This window comes from Vulpes lagopus, chromosome 6, assembly GCF_018345385.1.
Source record: "Vulpes lagopus strain Blue_001 chromosome 6, ASM1834538v1, whole genome shotgun sequence".
NCBI lineage: Eukaryota > Metazoa > Chordata > Mammalia > Carnivora > Canidae > Vulpes > Vulpes lagopus.
The window spans coordinates 118,970,887-118,991,562 of NC_054829.1; positions in this window are offsets into that span (position 1 = coordinate 118,970,887).

Genomic DNA, 20,676 nt, shown 5'->3' on the forward strand with positions numbered 1-20,676 from the left:
CTCCCTTTTTTAGTATATTATGTTTTTCACTTTAATTTAGATTTTTTCCCTCATTCAGTGTGAAATTTCACAAAGCATGTCAGTAGAATAACACTTCAAAAATTCCTGAGAAAATATTTTAGCTGTCTAGATTAACTCCTGAAAATAAAAGTCATATTATTATCTTAGTATAAAAATGTTCATTCAGATGTGTTTATATGTATACATGTGTGTGTTGGTTTTAGTAATTTTGAGGCAAGCACTGCCTTGACTCCCCAAAATTGAAATTACATTTGTTAAAATTGTAAAATGTAATCTCCTCAGCTTTAACCCAACCATCAGCTACTTTATTTCTAGAACCATTTCCCAGTATTTTTTTTTAATCTTCTTTAAATTAGGACACACATTTGCATGATATCATAATTAAATGTCTCATAGCTCATTTTCTGGACTAGTCAAGAAAAGTTAAAGCATTCTCAAGTTTATTGAAATAAGCCCTGTTGTCTTGTAACACATAGTAAAACAACCAAAACAAAATGGATTTTTCTTCATAATCCTATTATAGGATTGTAATATACTTTAATTTACATGGACTATTAAACCTTTGAAGTGGAAAACTCTTGGAGTTAGAATACTAAGTTAACTGAATGCAGAATAAATGTTCTCTACATTTCAAAAGGCAATTATCCTACATGTTACCTCTTTTTATGATTGAAATGGACTCGCATTGCTCTCCTTTAAAATATATTTTTTTCACAGACAAGTTATATCAAATTACAACTCAAGCTTTTCTCAGAAACTTCTACTACTCTAACAACTTGAGTTTTCAAACAAAATTTAAAAAATATTTTTAATGAAATTTCTGTCAGTGGAAGGACTCAAGATATACTAAGAGCAGAGAAATGCAAAACAAAAACACAATGAAATTTCCACTGCAATGGGAAAAATCAGAAACACTGATACCCAAATGTCACAGAAGTGTGGAACCAGAATTTAAATAAAAATATGGAAAGAAAAAAAAATTGTGGAACAACTGGATCTCTGAAATAATATATTTCAAGTGGGAGAGTAATCATGTGGGAAATGCACTGGCAGTTTCTTATAACGCTCACTATATATTTACTCTATGACTTTGTAATTCAGCTCCTTTGTATTTTCTTAAGGGATATGAAAATATATCTCCACAAAAAGACTTAGGAAAGAATATTTACAGGAAATTTAGTAATAACAGACAAAAACTGGAATAATCCAAATATATATCAAAAGATTGGATAAATAGTGCTATACTTATACAATTGAATGTGACCCAGCAATAAAATAAGAATCAGTTAATGATACACATACTAACATGCATGAATCTCCAAATTGTTATATTATGTAAAAGATGTCAGATACAAAACAATAAAAGAAAAAGATAAAGAGCATAAAAATTTCAAATATATTTGACCCTAAGCACTTTATAAATGATGGAATCTTTATCTTTTCATATATCAACACAAATATTTTTAATAGGAAAAATAATAATTGCAGATAAAAAAATTCATTTTCAGAATCTGAGTATAAATGATTTTTAAAAATCAGTATATTCAGTTTTAAATTCTTATAATTTTAGTGTGTATTGACCTTACTTGTGAGGCTCAAGATGAAAGATGTCTCTTTTACATTTATTTAAGGGGATGCCTGGGTGGCTCAGGGGTTGAGCATCTGCCTTCGGCTCAGGTCATGATTCGAGGATCCTGGTTTCGAGTCCCACATCGGGCTCCCCGCAGGGAGCCTGCTTCTCTCTCTGCCTACGTCTCTGCCTCTCTGTGTGTGTGTCTCTCATGAAAAAACAAATTAAATCCTTTAAAAAAATAAATCAATAAATTTCTTTCAGAAAATAGACTCATCAGAAAAATAAGAAAAACAATCATCAATAGTATTCTGAGAGAATAAGTAGCCATTTACAAAGCAGTTATTCTTAATTTTTCAAGTTATTCTTAATTATTCTTAATTTTTCAAAGCAGTGGATTCTTTTAATAATTTACTTGTTTATTTAGCACCTACATAGTAAGTGTCTGCTCTCTACCAGGTCTAAGCCTGACTTCATGGATACAACCCCTGCAGTCACACAGGGCTCTGTGCTCAGAAGTACCTCACACATGGTCTAAAGCTGTGCTGTTATTGTCTTAAAATTCTTAGTAATTTTTAAACAAAATTTTCCACATTTCTTTTGAAGATTTATTTATTTATTTTGAAGGGGAGAGGGGCAGAAAGAGTAGGAGACAGAGAGAGAGAATCTCCAGCAGGTTCCCTACTGAGTGGGGAGCCGGACTGGGCCTGGATCTCACTCCCCCGGGATTATAACCTGATCTGAAACCAAGAGTCAGACACGCACCTTAACTGAGTTACCTAGGCACCCTGGAGCTCCACATTTTAATTTTACACTCGGCCTAGCAAATTACACAACCACTTCTAATCGATCCTATGTTGTGCACAGGCGCTGACCTCAAGAACATCCAGTCTGTTTGAGAAAGAAAAGAAGTAGACAAATAAATCTATGATTAAAAATCACCATATTTACACTGTGTTAGCATAAACAGCAACAAAAAGAGCGCTATTATAAAGATCAAAGGGACAGAATGTTAATCCACTTTAAATTACTTGGTCTAGAAAGGCCTATTTGAAACAGTGAATTTTAGCTAACACCTGAATTACAAACAGGAGCAAGTCCTACAATGAATCAGGGAAATAGCCTTCCATCCATGCTTAGGAAATACAGTCAGCAATGGTCTACAATGGATGTGGTAATCAGAGAGATTTTCCTTCCACCAGCTGCTTACCTGCTTGATTCTTCCAACTGTCAACCCCTCAGAATCTAGAATCTACTTCAGTCTCAGTGAGCTACCTCATACAAATCCCATGCCCATTGTAGGGCATCCCATATTTTGCACATCAAAATTCATCTTAGTATCTACTTCTGGCGAAGCCAGTCTCTGCCACTTGATACCAGGAGTGATCCAAGAATTCAGGTTAGGGACACTACTCCAGCTCATATACTGGATGGCATGAAAACCGATAGCTCTGAGAGGGCAGTATCTCTAGCCCAGATCCACGCCAGTGCAAGCAATCTTATGATTTGGACCATAAAGATTCTACATTGTTGGAGTTATCAGTGGTGGGAAAAGTCACCCAGGAGGAATTTCTGGCAAATGAAATTAGAACACCCACTGTGATTAGGACAAAAGGCCAAGACATTGGAGCAAAGAATTATATACCTTTTCAAAAACAGCTCATTGGTCATACACTTCGTATGAATAGAGTAACTTCGAGGTTAGACTATATGTAGCATGGCTGGATGGTTATTACTTTAGCTCATATAATTTAATCAAATATAAATATGGCTTTTAAAAAAGAACATTGTTTATTTTAATATATTGACTCATTCACCATTTCATATGTTTATTATACATACTATGCTATATATACATAATTTACTATGCATATTGAGAATCAAATTTTTTCATAAGAAAAATATGTAAGTGAAGTGAGTTTACACAATTTAAAAAGAAAATAAATGATTAAAATTGCTGATTTGTGAGCTCTTTGAACGTATAACCTGAGTTAATAGAACTGTGTGATTTGGCAGGGAGGACAATATAGATACAATTGTACTTTGTTAGTTACTCCAGGATTTGTTAATATTTTCTTTTTTATTCATCCAAATATATTCTCCCTTTCAGTTGCAAATGTCACCAAGCAAAAGTTATTCAAAAATGAAATAAGACTCCAAATCCACTGGCCACAAAGAGTAATGATACAATCTTTTGAAATGAAAACATAACTAACTCCAGAGTGGAAAAATCTTTGAATAGCAATAGGCTTCAGCCCCTGTTTTATATAAAACTTTATTTTGACTAAGAGTTTTAAGCTTCCAATGTCTTGAGAAGGATCACTTTCACATAGATGACATAAAATAATAAACATGTTTTCCTTGTATTCCTCAGAGTATAGGTATTCAGCTTATGTGCAATAGCATGCACTTTTTCAGTAAAATTTTCTTAGACCAATGTCACAGCAAGCATTACACAGATTTTGATAAAAAATAAATCCTGCTTTAAGAAACATATACATATAGAAAAAGTAAAAAAAAAAAAAGAGTATGATGTGTTAATATTAATGTTAACTTTAATCAGCAGTATGAACTAATGTACACATTTGTTGTTGCCACTATATTGCTTGGAGGTTATTGGATTATTCTTCAGTTAGTTATATGTATGTCTTCTCCCAAGCTGCCTATAATCTATTTATGTATTTTATCTATCTATCTATCTATCTATCTATCTATTTATTTATTTATTTAGTTAGTTAGTTAGTTAGTTAGTTAGTTAGAAGAGGGGCAGAAGGAAGGGGAGAGGAAGAAGGAGAGAGAAAATCTTAAGCAGGCTCCATGCCCAGTGCAGAGCCTAACTCTGGCCTCCATCAGGGGCTCAACTAGACATGAAGCTTGATCTCAGAACGCTGAGATCATGACCTGAGCTGAAATCGAGAGTGTATGTGCCACCCAGGCACCCCTGTTTGTAACCTCTTTAAAAACAATGGCCAGCTTTTGTATATTTACTGAATTCTTTTATTTCCACTACAATTCTTTGCATTTTGAAATCATTGTCTCATTTAATATCTATATCTACCCTTTGCATGGGTAGAATTATCATCCTCATTTTACAAATGAATAGACTGTTGGCTCTCTTAAACTAGATCACTTGCACAAACTTGCAAGTAGCAGAATGGAGACTTGGACCCAGATATAACCTGATTCCAAAGCCAATGTTATTCTCTCTATATGCTACAATAATTTTCACATCCTTCTCAGTTTTGAAGTGGATCACAGAAAATCAAATGAGGACACATTTTCCCCCTCCAGTGTCAGAAAACTTATTAGTATAAAAATATAACTGCAAAGTCTGAGGTTACTCTCCTTCCTCCCCGACGCCGTCTCTCCCTTCCTCTTTCCTTTTTTTCCTTCCTTCTTCCCACTTTTTTTTCTTCCTTTCTTCCTTCCTACATCCAACCAGCATTTGGACATCTATTCAGTGCCAGAGTGGATGAATGATTTTTTTCTATATAGGTCCCATCACCTGAAAATGAATCACAAGATTTGGAAACAAAGTACTGTGCATTATGCTGTGGTTCATAATATTGTTCCCTTGGGTAGAGGTTACATTGTAATCTTAATTAGACATCCGAATTTTAAGTTTTTATAATAGCAGATTTGCTGGGTTTTGTGCCCTACTCTCCACAACTCTTTCTTGTAATAACTGTAGCAAAATATCAATTTTTAAATGATTTAATATTAAGGAAAACAGGAGTGCTAAGTGTTCTCATTATTAGTGTTTTGCTTTGAGTGTAGAATAAGAGTAAGCCCTACTTACTGCACTCTCACTATATGCTAAATATTTAAGACTTTGTTATTCTTGTTTTAAAAATGAGAAAACTGAGACTCAGAGAAGTTCAGCAATTTCCCAAGGTGACACAGCTAGAAATTGTAGAACCTAGACATGAAACATGGTTGTCTTTGCCAGAGCCTTTGCACTCATCCCCTGCCTATTTAGTGCCTAGTGCAGGGAGTTTGAATAGATTTAACCTAATAGAGTTTTTAGAACAATAAAGTATATTCTCATGAAAGGCCTAATTATCTAAATAATTCCAAAAATTGTGATGTTGAAGCAGATGGTATAACTCTATAATAGAATTAATGTCCTCTCATTATACTTGTAAATTTGCAATTAGAAGAAAGACTAAATTTATTGGTCATAAATGCACCTTCAAAAAACCCACAATATGATTAAATATTTTTTCTGTCCAAACAAATTGGAGCAGTAAAAGGCTTTATTGTGGTACATTTGCAAATTTTCTAATTTATCCTAAGTTGTTCCATATTTTTCTCTAAGATTTTTAGTCTTGTTTATTTCAGGAGAGAATGAAACTTTTCTTCACACTGACCAGAAGAATAGTGTGTTTAATTTCCCTGAAGAGCAAAATATCCTGTATCGTGATTGTTGCTGTAAAAGAAAATAGTCAGATCTAATGGTTCCTTGCTACCACCATTGCTTCAATTTAAAGTGTGGTAGGAGACTTTAATTATCCACCAGATGCTAGAAGTTGTCAAGAAATTAATGGCTTACCTCATAAAAACAATATCATATAGAAAACTGAACTACATCTAAGCTAAATTCTTTGATATTTCATGGGAGTCATGGCAACTTTGTAACTTCTTCCTAAAGTTTGTAACATAACTGTTTCCAGATAGGCAACATCAAAGTCTTAAGCATTGAATGTGTGTACACACAAACTTGAAAGGCAGTAAGGAATCCGGATTCTTTGGGCTATATATAGACAACATATTCTTAGCAATTCTGGAGTTGTGAAACTATCTTGACTCATCTTTTCAGGGGACGGTATTCTCAGGGGAAAGTATTCTTCATGAAAATAGCCTTCTTAATTATTTGAATTTGAATCTTAATTTGAATCTTATGATTCAAAGAACCTCTAACATAAGCAGAAGACATGGCTTGGTAGTGGTCATTTTGATCCATTTCAATGTCTTAAAATGGATCTTCATCTACTGCAACGGAGCTTGAGAAATTTGTGAATATATCTTATCCAAACCTTCACAAAGGTTATCCAACCTATCACACTTTTCAGTACGAACTGTGAAAATTGTGAAGGTTATAGTCTACATAAAACTACCCATCAGCAAAGCTTCTTGTCCTTCCATGCAGCAAGAGAGGTGGATTCTCTTTTGTTGTTCATAACACAATCTTATATACAGCTCCTTTTTATACCAAGTCAATAACATCTAGAAGCCTAAAGAAGATTCATTAGGGCATAGCTGCACTTCATATTTCATATTATTTTTTTTCATTGTTATCACAAGAGTAGCTTTTACTGGAATGATGAGTTGCATACAGATGGATTTTACAGTTATAGGGGGGGATAAAAAACATTTGTAGTAGCAGGCCAGAGTCAACTTAAGTCTGTCAGTATGTAACTGGGTATTTTCAGGAAGAATGGATAAAAATAAAACATATCTGAGGACATTAGTAATGGCTTCTGATTATATATGGTATAATTATTACAAAAGAACTACTTCTCTAGTAACTCTGGGTCAAATTCTGAAAATGTAGTTATTTGATTTCCATATCTATTACTTATAACATAGAACTGGCTTTGTATATGTTTAAAGAGTGCTTAGCTGAGCTAGAACACAAGTACAATGATTCACAACTAGAGCTCACTCTCTCTCTGTTTTGTTATGGTTAGTTGTTTATTTTGGTTTGTGGTTATTTTATAAACTACAGAGTTTTAAGTATGTTTAGTTCAGAATATTAGTTGTAACAATAAAGCATTGTTGTTTTTTTGAAGGCCAACCTCATTCTGAAGCTAATTCTTAACAGTGTCTATGAAAAAATATCATTTGTCATTTTGGAGTGCTATTTTGAGACTATACTAAGGTTAAAGATTCTGAACATACCTTTAAAAATCAATTTTTAAAACTTTCACTCCTGAAAAAAAAAATCATTTTAAATCCACATCATCTGTTCTGTGTTAGAAGTAGAAAGCCAGATTGAGTAAAAGAAACAACTGTTGAAAATCAACAAATTATGCTTGATTTCAGAATCAGAATTTTCTCAACCCATCAGCCAAAATTCTAAGAAAATATTTGTTGCATATTGAAATACTCATTGGAATTTGGAATATGTCTTCAATTTTAAGCCAACCCACCACTTTCAATATTAATATCTTAACAGCTGCTATAAATCTAGCAATATGGACTCAGAGACTTTGAAATAATTTTATAGTTAAAATAATACTGCTAACATTGAAAGTACATATCTTTAGGATACAAATAGGTTTATCTTAATTATAAAAGTAGATTAGCTTTTCTTAAAGTGTTTTTAAAGTTGAATTCAATAAAATTTGTCTCAAAATTTATTCTGTCACACATACTTAATTTTTTATTTATGCTGAAATTTTCATGCAGAATTATTCATCAGGAGAAATGTAACATTATATTATGGGCCTTGAATTCCCTTCTGTCACTTGTTATTTTGTATAAGAAAATTGCTCCCGAACAGAAGAAAATTTTTCTTTTAAGACTGTGTGTGCAAAGCCTCCACAGAGGAATGCGTAATCTACTATTGTGCTACCATAGTTACTTGTGATCTTAGAAACAGTGAATGCTAAAGGGCATCTGCTCATTCTTGATATTCAGGCACATTTATTTAATTATATCTCCCAGCTGTAAATCAAATAGCCTCTCACAAACTTTTAAGTAGAAAAAGAAAAGCATAAGAAAATGTTTCTTTCTCTGGCATCCAAGCATAGTGAAAAACCCAATAGCTTTTCTTAAAAAGACATCTTAAAAAACTCCTAAATCTTAGTATGTTTGCTGATTTGTCTTTAATTATTTATGAAATAAAGTTTATTTTTATGTCCTTGTTTCTCCCTGCACTGTATGTGTACATTCTATCTGTACTTTATTACCAAGAGACCAGAGATGTATGTAACTTAAGATACGAGATACATTTCTAATTGATATTTATTTACTTATGTCTATTCATTATTATCTTTCACAGCTTGGAGGGTTGATTGGGCTCAGCTGGCTGGTTGAGACTCTCCTGATGTGTCACTAGTAGACTCTACTGATGTGACATGCAGTTGAGGGTGTGACTGAAGCTCTTTGAAGCTGTTCAGCATTAAATATCTAAGTCCTCTTCCTCACTCAAATGTCTAAATCAGAGCTGAGATAGCAGGAAGAGTTGAGGCCTGGCCAGGCATTCTCTTTCTAAGTGACATCTCCAGATATCTAGCATGACCTTCCTCACAGCATGATGGCTTTAGGGTAGTAAGAATTATTCCATGTCATCAGCTAAATTCTCCCAAAGGGAGTGTTCTAAAAAAACCAGGGCAGAGGATTCAAGGCTTCTTGTGTCCTGGCCTTGGAAATCCCATAGTATCATTTCCCCTACACTGTATGTTTAAAAATGAAAAAGTTACATAGGACAGAGGAGAGCACAAAAGGGAATGAACACCAGAAAGGTATGGTTCATCTCTAAAGATGAGCTACTATACAAAATATGAATGAAACTAAAATCTAATCCTTAAAAGCCATTAAGAAACTCAAAATATCTCAGTTACTTTCATAATGTCTAATTTGGCTTATTTAAATAAATATCATCTCTTCCTATTTTGTCAGAGAAAACTTGTAGAAGAGATGATGAAGTAAATCACTGAAATTAAGGAAGAACTCAGTTTCAAATCATATCTTAAGGATTTAGTTGAGCTCCATCTAAAAAAAAATGTTTGGTGTATTCTTTTTTAATTTAAAAACAGTTTAAGGATTAATATTTTGAATTTAATTAATGTATTGGTGTGGCTATATACACACTGTTTATTTTACAGGAATTCTCTGGCTTGCTGTATTGATCATGAGCTTTATCTTAGGGCTATGTAGGCAGCTGCTGCATTCAACCAGGTGCTACTTAGCACAAGAAAAGATGGGAATGTTAACAAAGACCCTCCCTCTCTCCCTGGGCTTCTGGACTAAGCTCTGACTGCTTAGAAAAAAACTAAAACTCACTTCAGGTTAAATTCTTATGTTCTGTTCATCAAATGCGAGAAAAATGCAGTGCCAAACAATGAGACTAACCCCTCTTAGTTGGCTATTCCATTTTCTACAATGAAAAAACAATGTTTTTACATAATCAAAATGTGTTGAACAGAAAATGTTGAAGGGCTCACATTAATCATTAGAGTCATTATTCTAATGATTAATGTAAGAATATTAACTTAAACTTTTGAAAACAAGATTAAGTGGTAGAATTAGTCCTTTTAAAAAATTTCATGCATTAGAAAATCAAAGGTGATCAAAGAGACTTAAATGATAAGCAAGTCAACCTCAATTCATACATAATTTATTAAAGATAGAAAATTCGGAGATCAGAGACTATTTCTACATCCTCTCGATCCTTGGATGTGGACTGTTACGGTAGGGAGTGATGAGCTGTACAGCTGAACACCATGGGAGTCCACCAAAAGAAATGGAAAAAATTAGTCATCATGATCCCCGGAAAACTGCCTAACTAGTGACTTGCCTCAAGGGTGAAAAGGGCAAATACCATGAGATTTTATGAATTTGCAGAACTGTTTCCCTAATTCAAATCAAGAAGGTTGAATTTAACTTTTACAAGTTTTATGTTTTTAATTAAATAGAGATAGAAATAATACTTCACTTAATGACATGGAGTAACTAAAAGAGTTTCATGCAGTAGCTAAAAGAGAATTCATACTAAATAAGAGGTTGTAGCAGTCACAGGAGTAATTAACTAGTTCTCCAAAAGACTATGCTCTTAAAGAAATATCAATTTAAAGGGTCCCTGGGTGACTCAGTCAGTTAAGCATTAGACTCGTTTTTTAATTATTATTTATTTATTCATGAGAGACACAGAGAGGGAGAGAGAGAGAAGCAGAGACACAGGCAGAGGGAGAAGCAGGCCCCATGCAGGGAGCCTGATGTGGGACTCATCCAGGGACTACTGGATAACACCCTGGGCCCAAAGCAGGCCCTAAACTGCTGAGCCACCCAGGGATTCCTAAGCATTAGACTCTTAATCTCAGCTTATGTTTTACCTTAGTGTCTTGAGGTCAAGCCCCATGTTGGGCTACACGGATCCTAGTTAAACAAAAACAACAAGCAAAAAAAACAAAAAAACAAAAAACAAAAAACAACAACAACAAAAAAAAAGAGGAGCACCTAGGTGGCTCAGTCAGTTAAGTGTCCAACTCTTGATTTTGGCTCAATTCATGATCTCAGAGTAGTGACTGAGCCCCCATAAGGCTCCATGTTGGTCATGGGGTGTGCTTTAAGATTGTCTTTCTCTCTCTCTCCCTTTGCTGTTCTCCCGCTCCAAATCTATTTTAAGAACCTGGGTGTTGAAGACCCATCAAACACCCTTTAATATAGACCAAAGGAAATAAATTCATTTTTTTAACATTATTTAATATTTGTTGCATGACTTCTTTGTGCCAAGCAATGTGTTTAGTAAGTAAAACAAACTACCTTCTCTTTTGGAGCTTCTCAATGAATCAGGAATAAGACGATACATAAGCAATATTTCAGTTGTAAATACCCAAATGCTACAAAGGACACAGATTCTCCTGAAAAGGAATAGAAGGAGGTCATTTGTACGAAGAGTGATGAAGGAAGATCAAAGGCGAAATTTCACTTTTGTCCAGTTATTTGACAGTTGTCCAACAAGTATTAATCAAAATGAAAGTGTTTATGTGAGCAGACACTATGTTTACAAATGCTCTAACAGGAGAAACAGTACATTTTAAGAAATAACTAGTGTCTAGGTAGGTGGAATATGGAAAGTGGGAAAATAATATGAAGACTGAATGAGTTAAGATGAGCAACATGATTTAGGATTCTGTATGCTAATATTAGAAATTCAGATTCTCTATTGAGTGATAAAAAGAAGCCATTGAAAAATTTTACTAGGGTATCATATGGCCCACTTTCTGTGTGTTTTTTAAAAATATTATTCCATAATTGTTTGGAATGGAGTTGAATAAAAGTGATAGAGGAAGAGCGTAGAAACATGAAGAGGTGACCAGGGCCTGCTGGGGAAGCTAAAAAGAAATGTGTAAATGTGAGAGATACTTTTGAAGAAGAATTGACAGAACTTGATGGATTGCATGTGGGGATCAAAGTAAAAAAAAAAAAGAAAAGAAACAATTCTAGGGCACCTGGGTGGCTCAGCAATTGTGTATCTGCCTTTGGCTCAGGTTTTGATCCCAGGGTCCTGGGATCAAGTCCTGAATTGGGCTCCCTACAGAGAGCCTGCTTCTCCCTCTGCCTATGTCTCTGCCTCTCTCTCTGTGTCTCTCATTAATAAATAAATGCAATCTTAAAAAAAGAAAAGAACAATTCCCAGGAATATAGGTTTTAGAATGGACTGAATGATAGTGCTATTTGCAAAAATACAGTAGATGAGGCTTTAAGGGTACAAGCAGAAATTCTGCTTTAGAATTTTAATTTCGAGACTAGTCTGACAGCCAAGGAAATTTCCAAGTGTATAATTATCTGATTCTGGACTACAGATATAAATTTGGGATTCAAAACTACAAATGGTCTCTAAAACCACAGAATTAGGGGTATGGGGCAGAGAGGAGACCTAGTTAGTACTGATCCTGAGAGACTGCCAGGAGATGGGAAGAGCTCAAGGTAAAGAGCAGCCCATATTGGAAGAAAAACTAGAAAAAAATGGTGTTACAGGAATTGAGGACAGTGTTCCAGAGAAAGGGAGTGGCAAATCCTGCCAATTTCTGTCAGGAGATTAAGAAATATGAGGACAGAAAGAGAAACAAACCACTGAATTTGGCAACAGGCATAGCAGTGATGATGTGTTCAATCATAGAGGACTCCAGAGGACTCCCATGTGGTTTCAGCCCATTTTAGTGACCTAATTAAAAACACAATCAAGTTACCAACAATAATTAATTAAAAATCTTAAAGTGTATTTATATAAAAATACTAAAGGATATCCAATTCATAACCCAAAATTAGAGTTCTTATAATCCCGTTTCTCTGCACTCTCTCATACACCTGAACTTTTTCACATCCTCAAAATCTTCACTTTGGCTGCTCACTTTCAGATACTCTCTCAGTTCTTTTTTTACTATAATGGATAAAGTTAAAAATTTGTGGATGTTTGTTGACTTTTTTTCTGGTGATTTGGTTTGGTTTACTTTCTCTATTCTTTGTTTTGAAAGAGCGAAACTTTACTTTCTCTTATTCTTCATTTTCTAGTCCCATTTTTTGCAATAAATAAGGCCTGGGAAATATTCCAACGAATAATACTATTATAGTCTTTCTAACTCTTTCTTTGATCTTATCTTTTCCTGCTTACATTTTCTACTTTCTGTCACCAAATCTTGGAAGATAAGCTGGCAAGAACAGTCTTTCTTTTAGCAGGCAATGGGTGGCTAGTCAAATGAAAAGCCAAAGGTGCAAAGACAAAATTCACATTAGTATATATGAGGAAAAGCTGTAAATTTGTATAACTTCATACATATTATCCCTTTTCACATGACAGTCATAGAGATTTATCACTCTCAGATGACCCAGCTAACAAGAAACATCAATGCCAAATTTGCTTACAGAACCAAATTGTTGCCAAGTTCAAGGAAGAGAAGAGATATGTGAAATTTTCTTCATATAGCTCATTCCAGTATAGTGCAAATGATACCTTACTATAAGAATAATTGTACAGTTATTGTTCTTAAGGCTAAGTGAAGGCATAAGTAATTTAAGAAGAAACAAAACAGCAGTGTGGCAAAGAATTTGTTGTCAGGAAAGTATAGTATAAAAGTAAAAGGAATAAATAGGAGTATATTCAGAGGGTGTTACATTTACCCAAAAGTTAGAAATACAGCATTTGAAATATAGTCAACAAATAAAAGTATCCTGGGATTCAGTTTTGGTTTTAGGTGTGTGTTCAGGAATGTAGAAATTCTCAGGGCAATGAAAAGCCACAGTCACTTGGAATATGATCCACCATCATAAAAATGAGATTTACCCGTAGGACTCTAGACCACTAACCTCGGGACACCAACTAATTATCAAAAATAGTATCATATTGAAAGTTTTGAATAGAGTAGGCTGTGGATTTTGGATTTATGCCTCAGTGGTATCAACTATCCCATTTTGACACATCATTAGAAATAACATATTCTCCAAGACAAAGACCTAAAATTTTTATTGTTCTAATTTTTTTTCATTTCACAGATAAGAAAACTAAGATATGTTAAAATCAGTGTCCTGACTAAAAAAACAAATTTCTAAAACAGAAAAAAATGTTTAAAATGTTCAGGTATTTAAAAAATGATTAATAAAAAAGAAAAAAAAAACAAACAGAGAAACTTCCATGATTATTTCATCCTTGTGGTCTTTATAAATGGGAAGGATGAGAACTTGAGAAGTGTAGGAGGTCTGGATTTATGATTTTCTACACAAATGTTAGCCACATTTTTGCAGTTAACAAGGTAACCCATTAGTGATGCTCCCGGATATGTAATGGCTCTTGTCATAAGATCCATCCTAAGTGTCTACTATATTATTATCCTAGTAGAATCTGAAAAATGAATATCTTAGCTTTGTGTCTATAAATTTCCTCATGATTAGATTCAGTTTCCTTTGGTCCTCATTTTCTTCAGAAGGTTTAAAAGGCAAAATGACTCTAACATTGACAGAAGTATGGACTTTGCACATTGTAATTGTGAGTATTCATTTAACTCAGTGAACTTTTTTTTTCATCATCTGTAGCCTATCTTTGTCATATACAAGAAAGAGAGAGGAGGTTGACAGCAAAAAGGCCTATTTTAGAAAATAAATTGCATGTCATTTGAAGCTCTGTAATTCTTGTATTATTAAAATTTGTGGAAAGGGGAATACCTAGGAAAAAAGGACTGATAATTAAAAGAAAACAGAATAGAAGCAGTTCAAGGAATAATCTAGATACTGGATTTAATGGTCAGATGTTTTAAAATAATTATGACGAACATTTTTAAATAGAGGAAAAATATACAAAAGAGATGGAAATATTGAGAATTTCAACAAGGAATTGAAATCTATATTAAAAAACACAATTGAATGGATATCTTAAAACTGAAAATTCCAGAACTTAAAATTAAGAACTCAGTGGAAGGGTTTAAACGGAGACCAGGGATGCCTCGGTGGCTCATTGGTTGAGCATCTGCCTTCTGCTCAGGACATGATCCCAGCCAGGGTCCTAGGATCAAGTTCCACATCAGGCTCAACTAAGGGAGGCTGCTTCTCCCTCTGCTTATGTCTCTGCCTCTCTCTGTGTCTCTCATGAATAAGTAAATAAAATCTTTTTTAAAAAAGAACACTAAACAAAACAGAAGATAGAATTAGTAAACATATTGAACAGTTATAAGAATATATTTCAGCTGAGGGGATCCCTGGGTGGCTCAGCGGTTTAGCGCCTGCCTTCAGCCCAGGGCGTGGTCCTGGAGTCCCGGAATCAAGTCCCACATCAGGCTCCCTGCATGGAGCCTGCTTCTCCTTCTGCCTGTGTCTCTGCCCACCCCACCCCCCGACTGTCTGTCTGTCTGTCTCTCATGAATAAATAAATAAAATCTTTAAAAAATATTTCAGCTGAAACAGAGTAAAGGCTAGAAGTTTCCAAGCCTAAGAGATATGATGTGGGACTCAGCAGAATGGTCAAACATGTATTTATTTGGAATTACAGAAGAAAAAAAGAGAGAAAATAGGGCAAAAACAACACTTGAAGAAATATACACAGATAATTTTTCAAAATTGGTAGAAAGTATTTGTCATTTGGGAACTCAGAAGTTCTGCAGACCTCAAGCAAAATAATTAGAAAGAAAGCAGTCTTTGGGACATTACAGTCAAACTGCTAAAGCCAATTGAAACAGAAAAAAGAAAAAGAAGAAGAAGAAGAAAACAGAGCAATAGAAAGAGAGAAATGTTAACCTCAAAGAATCGATAATAAGTGATAATAGATTTTCAACAAACAACATGAAAACCTAAGAAAATGGAATATTAGCATTAATATTCTAAAAGAAAAAAAAGTAAATCAGTAGACACAAATTCTACAACCAGCAAAAATATGTTTCAAAAATTAAAGTAAAGCAAATGTTTCTATTCAAACAAAAGCTCGGTCAATTCATCACCAAAAGATCTACAGCAGAAGAAATATTAAAGGAAGTTATTTAGGCTAAAGGTAAGTAAACCTGGTAGGAAACACAAAACTTAAACTTGGCCATGGTGAGTGGGTGAGTAGGAGATATATGACTACAGAAGAATGATCGGAGTTGTAAAGCTGCTCACTTTCAAGAGGAAGAAAGGTGGCCATGAGTTAGGAATCTAGATGGCTTCTAGCATCTGAAAAAGGCGAAGAAACAGATTGTCCCAGAAAAGAATGGAGCTGACACCTTCACTTAAGCCTGGTAAGATCATGTCAGACCAAGATCATAAATTTGTGGGAGTTTCTTAAACTACTAATTGCGTTATGACTCATTAATGCAACAATAAAAAACTGATATAGAAATGCAAATTGAAGATATAGTGAAAGACTATTATACACTCACCAGAACTGCTAAAATCATGTTCCAGCATGAATGTGGAACCAAAGCTCCCATTGCTGGTATGAGCATAAAAATAATGTACATACTACCGAAAAGTTTGTCATTTTTCTCCTAAAACTAAAGTACACCCATGTTATGATTTGGCAGTATCATTCCTGAGCATATATCAGTGAAAAAAAACGAGTAAATACATTCACAAAAAGACGTGGATAAATGTTATCAGTTGTTTATAATAGACAAAACCCGAAATCTCATCAAAAAAGAATGGATAAAAACTGAAGTATATCTATACAATGGAACACTATATGGTGATTATAATTAGTGAACTACTATGTAAACAATATCACCTTTTCCCTCTCTCTCTATATATATATAAAATATAGCATATATAATATAAATGTGTATGTGTACATATGTATGTGTCTTTATGTATAAAATCAAGCTGAAAGCCTAAGATCAGAGCATTTTATAAACCTTTATGTATTTCATCTTTCAATAAAAAAATACAATAGCACGATGTCCTGTGGAATTATAACTTCTGCGGCAAAAAAAAAAAAATGGCAATAACATCAAAAAGGGCTAGAGTCAATGCATGAAATTAAATGATGCTAGGTTTCTTGCATTTTTCAGAAAGTGATGGGAATATTTACATAAGGTAAATTACAATAGGTCAGGGAAATACATTTAGTATAGGTAAATCACTAAAAGAATAATATAAGAATAAATTACTAAAAGGCTAATTCAAGGAGAAAATAGAGTGAAAATACTGATGAATCAAAAGTAAGTCAAGAAAGGTGAAATAAAGAAACAAGGAGGAGTGCCTGGGTGATTCAGTAGGTTAAGCATCTGCCTTTGGCTCAGGTCATGATCTCAGGGTCCTGGGATCCAGTCCTGCAGTTGGCTCCCTGCTCAGCAGGGAGTCTGCTGCTTCTCCTACTCCCTCTGCCTCTCCCTCCCTCCTTCCTCCTACCCTCTGCTCTCTCTCTCAAATAAATAATTAAGTATCTTAAAAAAATAAACAAGGAACAAAGTGAAGACAAAAATTGTAAGTTGAAAGATGTGAATTATCACAGTATTATACTGAATGTAAAGGAACTAAACGATCCAGTTAATGTTGAATACTTTTGAATGAATAGAAACTGAAAGATTAAAGTTCAAATATAAATACATAACTCAGGAAAACTACTCACAGCAAGAAAAAAAAAATGATCATCATCATTACAAAGTTGAAGACTAGGGCTTTATTTTAGTGCTTTAACAGGATAAGTTAAACACTATTCTCTTAGACAAAGAACACATAATTAAAACAAGAAGACATTTGAGTTTTCCTTCAAAAGGATCATTCAACTGGAAATCAAATTAAAGTGCTATAAAGTGGTAATTGCAGCTAGGCATCCATTATAGTTCCATTTCTTAAAATAGTTTTGAATACCAGCTCCAGCCTTCAAAATTACTTTCATTGGCCAACATTTTTCAATATTGCTTTTTCAAGAATTAAATCTTAGTGGGAATATGAAAAAAAATATTACCCTCCACCATATTCCATATGTCTCTCTTGAATGGATATTACATTTATCATAAATTGTTTTTGACAGATTTATACTCTTGACATCACAGAGCAGGGGTCCATCCCTTGGCAGTCAGTTAAGGCCTACCTTGAAGAAGATTATTCTTAACATCAAGCAACCAATGTCAAATGTTATGACAGAACATTGAAATGTACAATTCAGGTCTAATATGCATGGTGAAGGGATCCTATTTCTCTTCCTGAGACTCTTTCTCTTATCTCTAGATTTTAACAAAATGGCTAAGTTTTAAATGTCTCATAAGACTGATCATACAAGGGTGACTAGCATACTGTGGGAGCCAAGAGGAATAGCAAACTATTAGAGAAACCAAGTTTAAATTATAAAGCTTTATATTTAAGGTAATAATCTAATTATATGTGGTATCTTGCGTTCATTTTTGGGGGTAGTTAACCCTACTATTCTTTACCCATAGCTTTTTTTTTGATCATTAGCTTTTTTTTTTAAGATTTTATTTATTGATTCATGAGGGACACACAGAGAAAGAGAGGCAGAGACACAGGCAGAGGGAGAAGCAGGCTCCATGCAGGAAGCCCCATGTGAGGCTCGATCCTGGAACTACAGGATCATGCCCTGGGCTGAAGGCAGGCGCCAAACCACTGAACCACCAGGGATCCCTTTGATCATTAGTCTTGCATCATTTATGTCTCTGTTAGTACTGAAGGAAGCTCCAGGGGTAGTGGCAGAAAGTCACATGGAGGCTGGGCTTTGAAACTCAGGAGCTGGTTCTAGAAGCTCCAAATTACCCTCCTGACATGAAAATTCTCTGCCCATCACCAGCAACTAAAGAAGAGGATTTACTTTCATGTAGAAGTATTCTATTTTGTTTTGGGTTTTTTTTTTCTTGTTTTTTTTGCAGAAGAGAAAAAAAAAAGAGATTTTAATCAGAGTCACTACTTGATGAATGATTCCACTTAGCCCACGTTGAAAATCATATTTTTGAAGGAAATAAAGCTCTTCCTCTGAGTCATCTTGAGTAAGATCTATAAAATTGTCACAGATATAAAAAAAAAAAAACAAAAAATGAGAGAATCAAACACAAAGTATAGAGTACATGAGAGCATTAAACTTTGTTTCTAACATATCCACGAAATAGCAGGCACTGATGTAGAATGGAGGAAAGCAGCATCCGTAAACTGATTGGACTGTGACTAGGACAGACACCTGTGCTGCGTACAAGTTAATGTTCAATATTATACCATTCCCTCAGACAGCTTTTGCTGAGGTGAGTTAAAATAATTTGAGCTTAAAAATTAAACATCCTGTATGATCACATTCTCATGACAAAAAAGAGAGAAACCTATGTACTCTATAAAATCCCCAAAATGAACTTACTAACTAAATGCATCTTTATCTATTCCATTTTTTTCTCTAAATAAACAGATGCACTTCATTGAGGGTGCTCTTGTTGCCATATATAAAAATGTGTCAACTGCAGAAGTTATTAGGTGTATTGCATTATTTTGTAAATGCAAGATTTTATTCAAAATATATTTTAGATTATGCAAAACCATTTTTTTTTCAAAATGGATAGCATAAGGTCATTATAAGACAAAGGGATAACTTTTAGGATAAGAATAGGTTTCCATGTAACATTATAATACTTCATTTTAAAACAAGAGACCTAAGATCTAAATAAGCTACATGATTCATGAAAGATCAGAATTTAAATAAACTGCAACCTATATCTTTCGAGTCCCAAACCTGTGTTTTTAAAAAATACTATGCTGTGTTAGTATGACAAATAATTGTTTATGAGTAATTCAAAATGTAAGTGAAGTCCTTAAGCAATTCCTATCTATTCCTCCTCATGCCCTTAAATCGTGACTATTCCTCCTAAGTATTATGCTCAGGCCTCCCTGCAATATCTCTCAGCAAAACTTCCTACCCTCCCAACTGATTTCATCCCATCTTGCTTAAGCTCATTCTTCCTTCCCCAAAATGTACACTCTAAGACCTAAATGTGTATGTCTTCAATTCTCTCTCCAGATGACGTTCTCCTTGACACATCTGTTGGCATATTGATGTCCTCTTTCTCCCAGGCTTCCTTGTCTCACAGCTTATCTCTAGTAGTGTTGGCTGACTTGGTTTAGAGTTTCCAAGTTCAACCAATAAGCCCCTATGGACTCCGATAAAACCTCCAAATCTTAGAATAAGAATGTTAATGATAGCAGGAAGTGACTATTTAATGATTTAATGTAGTGCCCTACTACCTCGATAACACAGGAATTTCTTTGTGATAACCTTCTTTTCCACTTCAGTGAACTCTCTCCTGTGTTTTTGCTGTTTTATCCCCAGTTGTTAGAATTGGGCCTGGCACAGAGTAAGTATTTAATAAAATTATTACTTGACACAAAACTTCAGGTGTTACTATCTCATCTTTGCACTGAGCCATAGAGAAGTCATGTTCACTTGAGTTCTCAAAGCAGTGTTTGGACTGCAAAGCCCTTTGTGGAGCACCTACTACATCCTTCCAGAGATGTCCTTCCAGTTCTAGAGAGTAGCATACAGTGGAGAATGAGGCAAAGTTTTTGTCTTTCGGGACTTGCATGAGGCAGATCAATTTGTATATAAGACTAATGCCTTGGAGTCATACATTAACGCAGGAAAAGGCGTACTAGAATAAAGGTTGTACCATTATAAAATAGGGTGGCCAGGGGAGCCATGGACGTGGTACTCTATTTGTTCCTATAATGTCCAATTAACAGTATTAACCCGTGTCAACACGTTAATAATTTAATTTTTTTTATTGTAATTGAGTCTGAAATACAAGGATTCAGGTTAAGAGTTCCATCCTATCTTAAGGTATGTATTGAAATAACTTGTTTTTAGTTAATCTCATGGATTAAAAATCTAAATTTATATGAATAAAAGTTAGGAGCAGTGATTAAGGAACTTTACCAAAAAATATTATTCATGTTTTCAAAGGATTGAT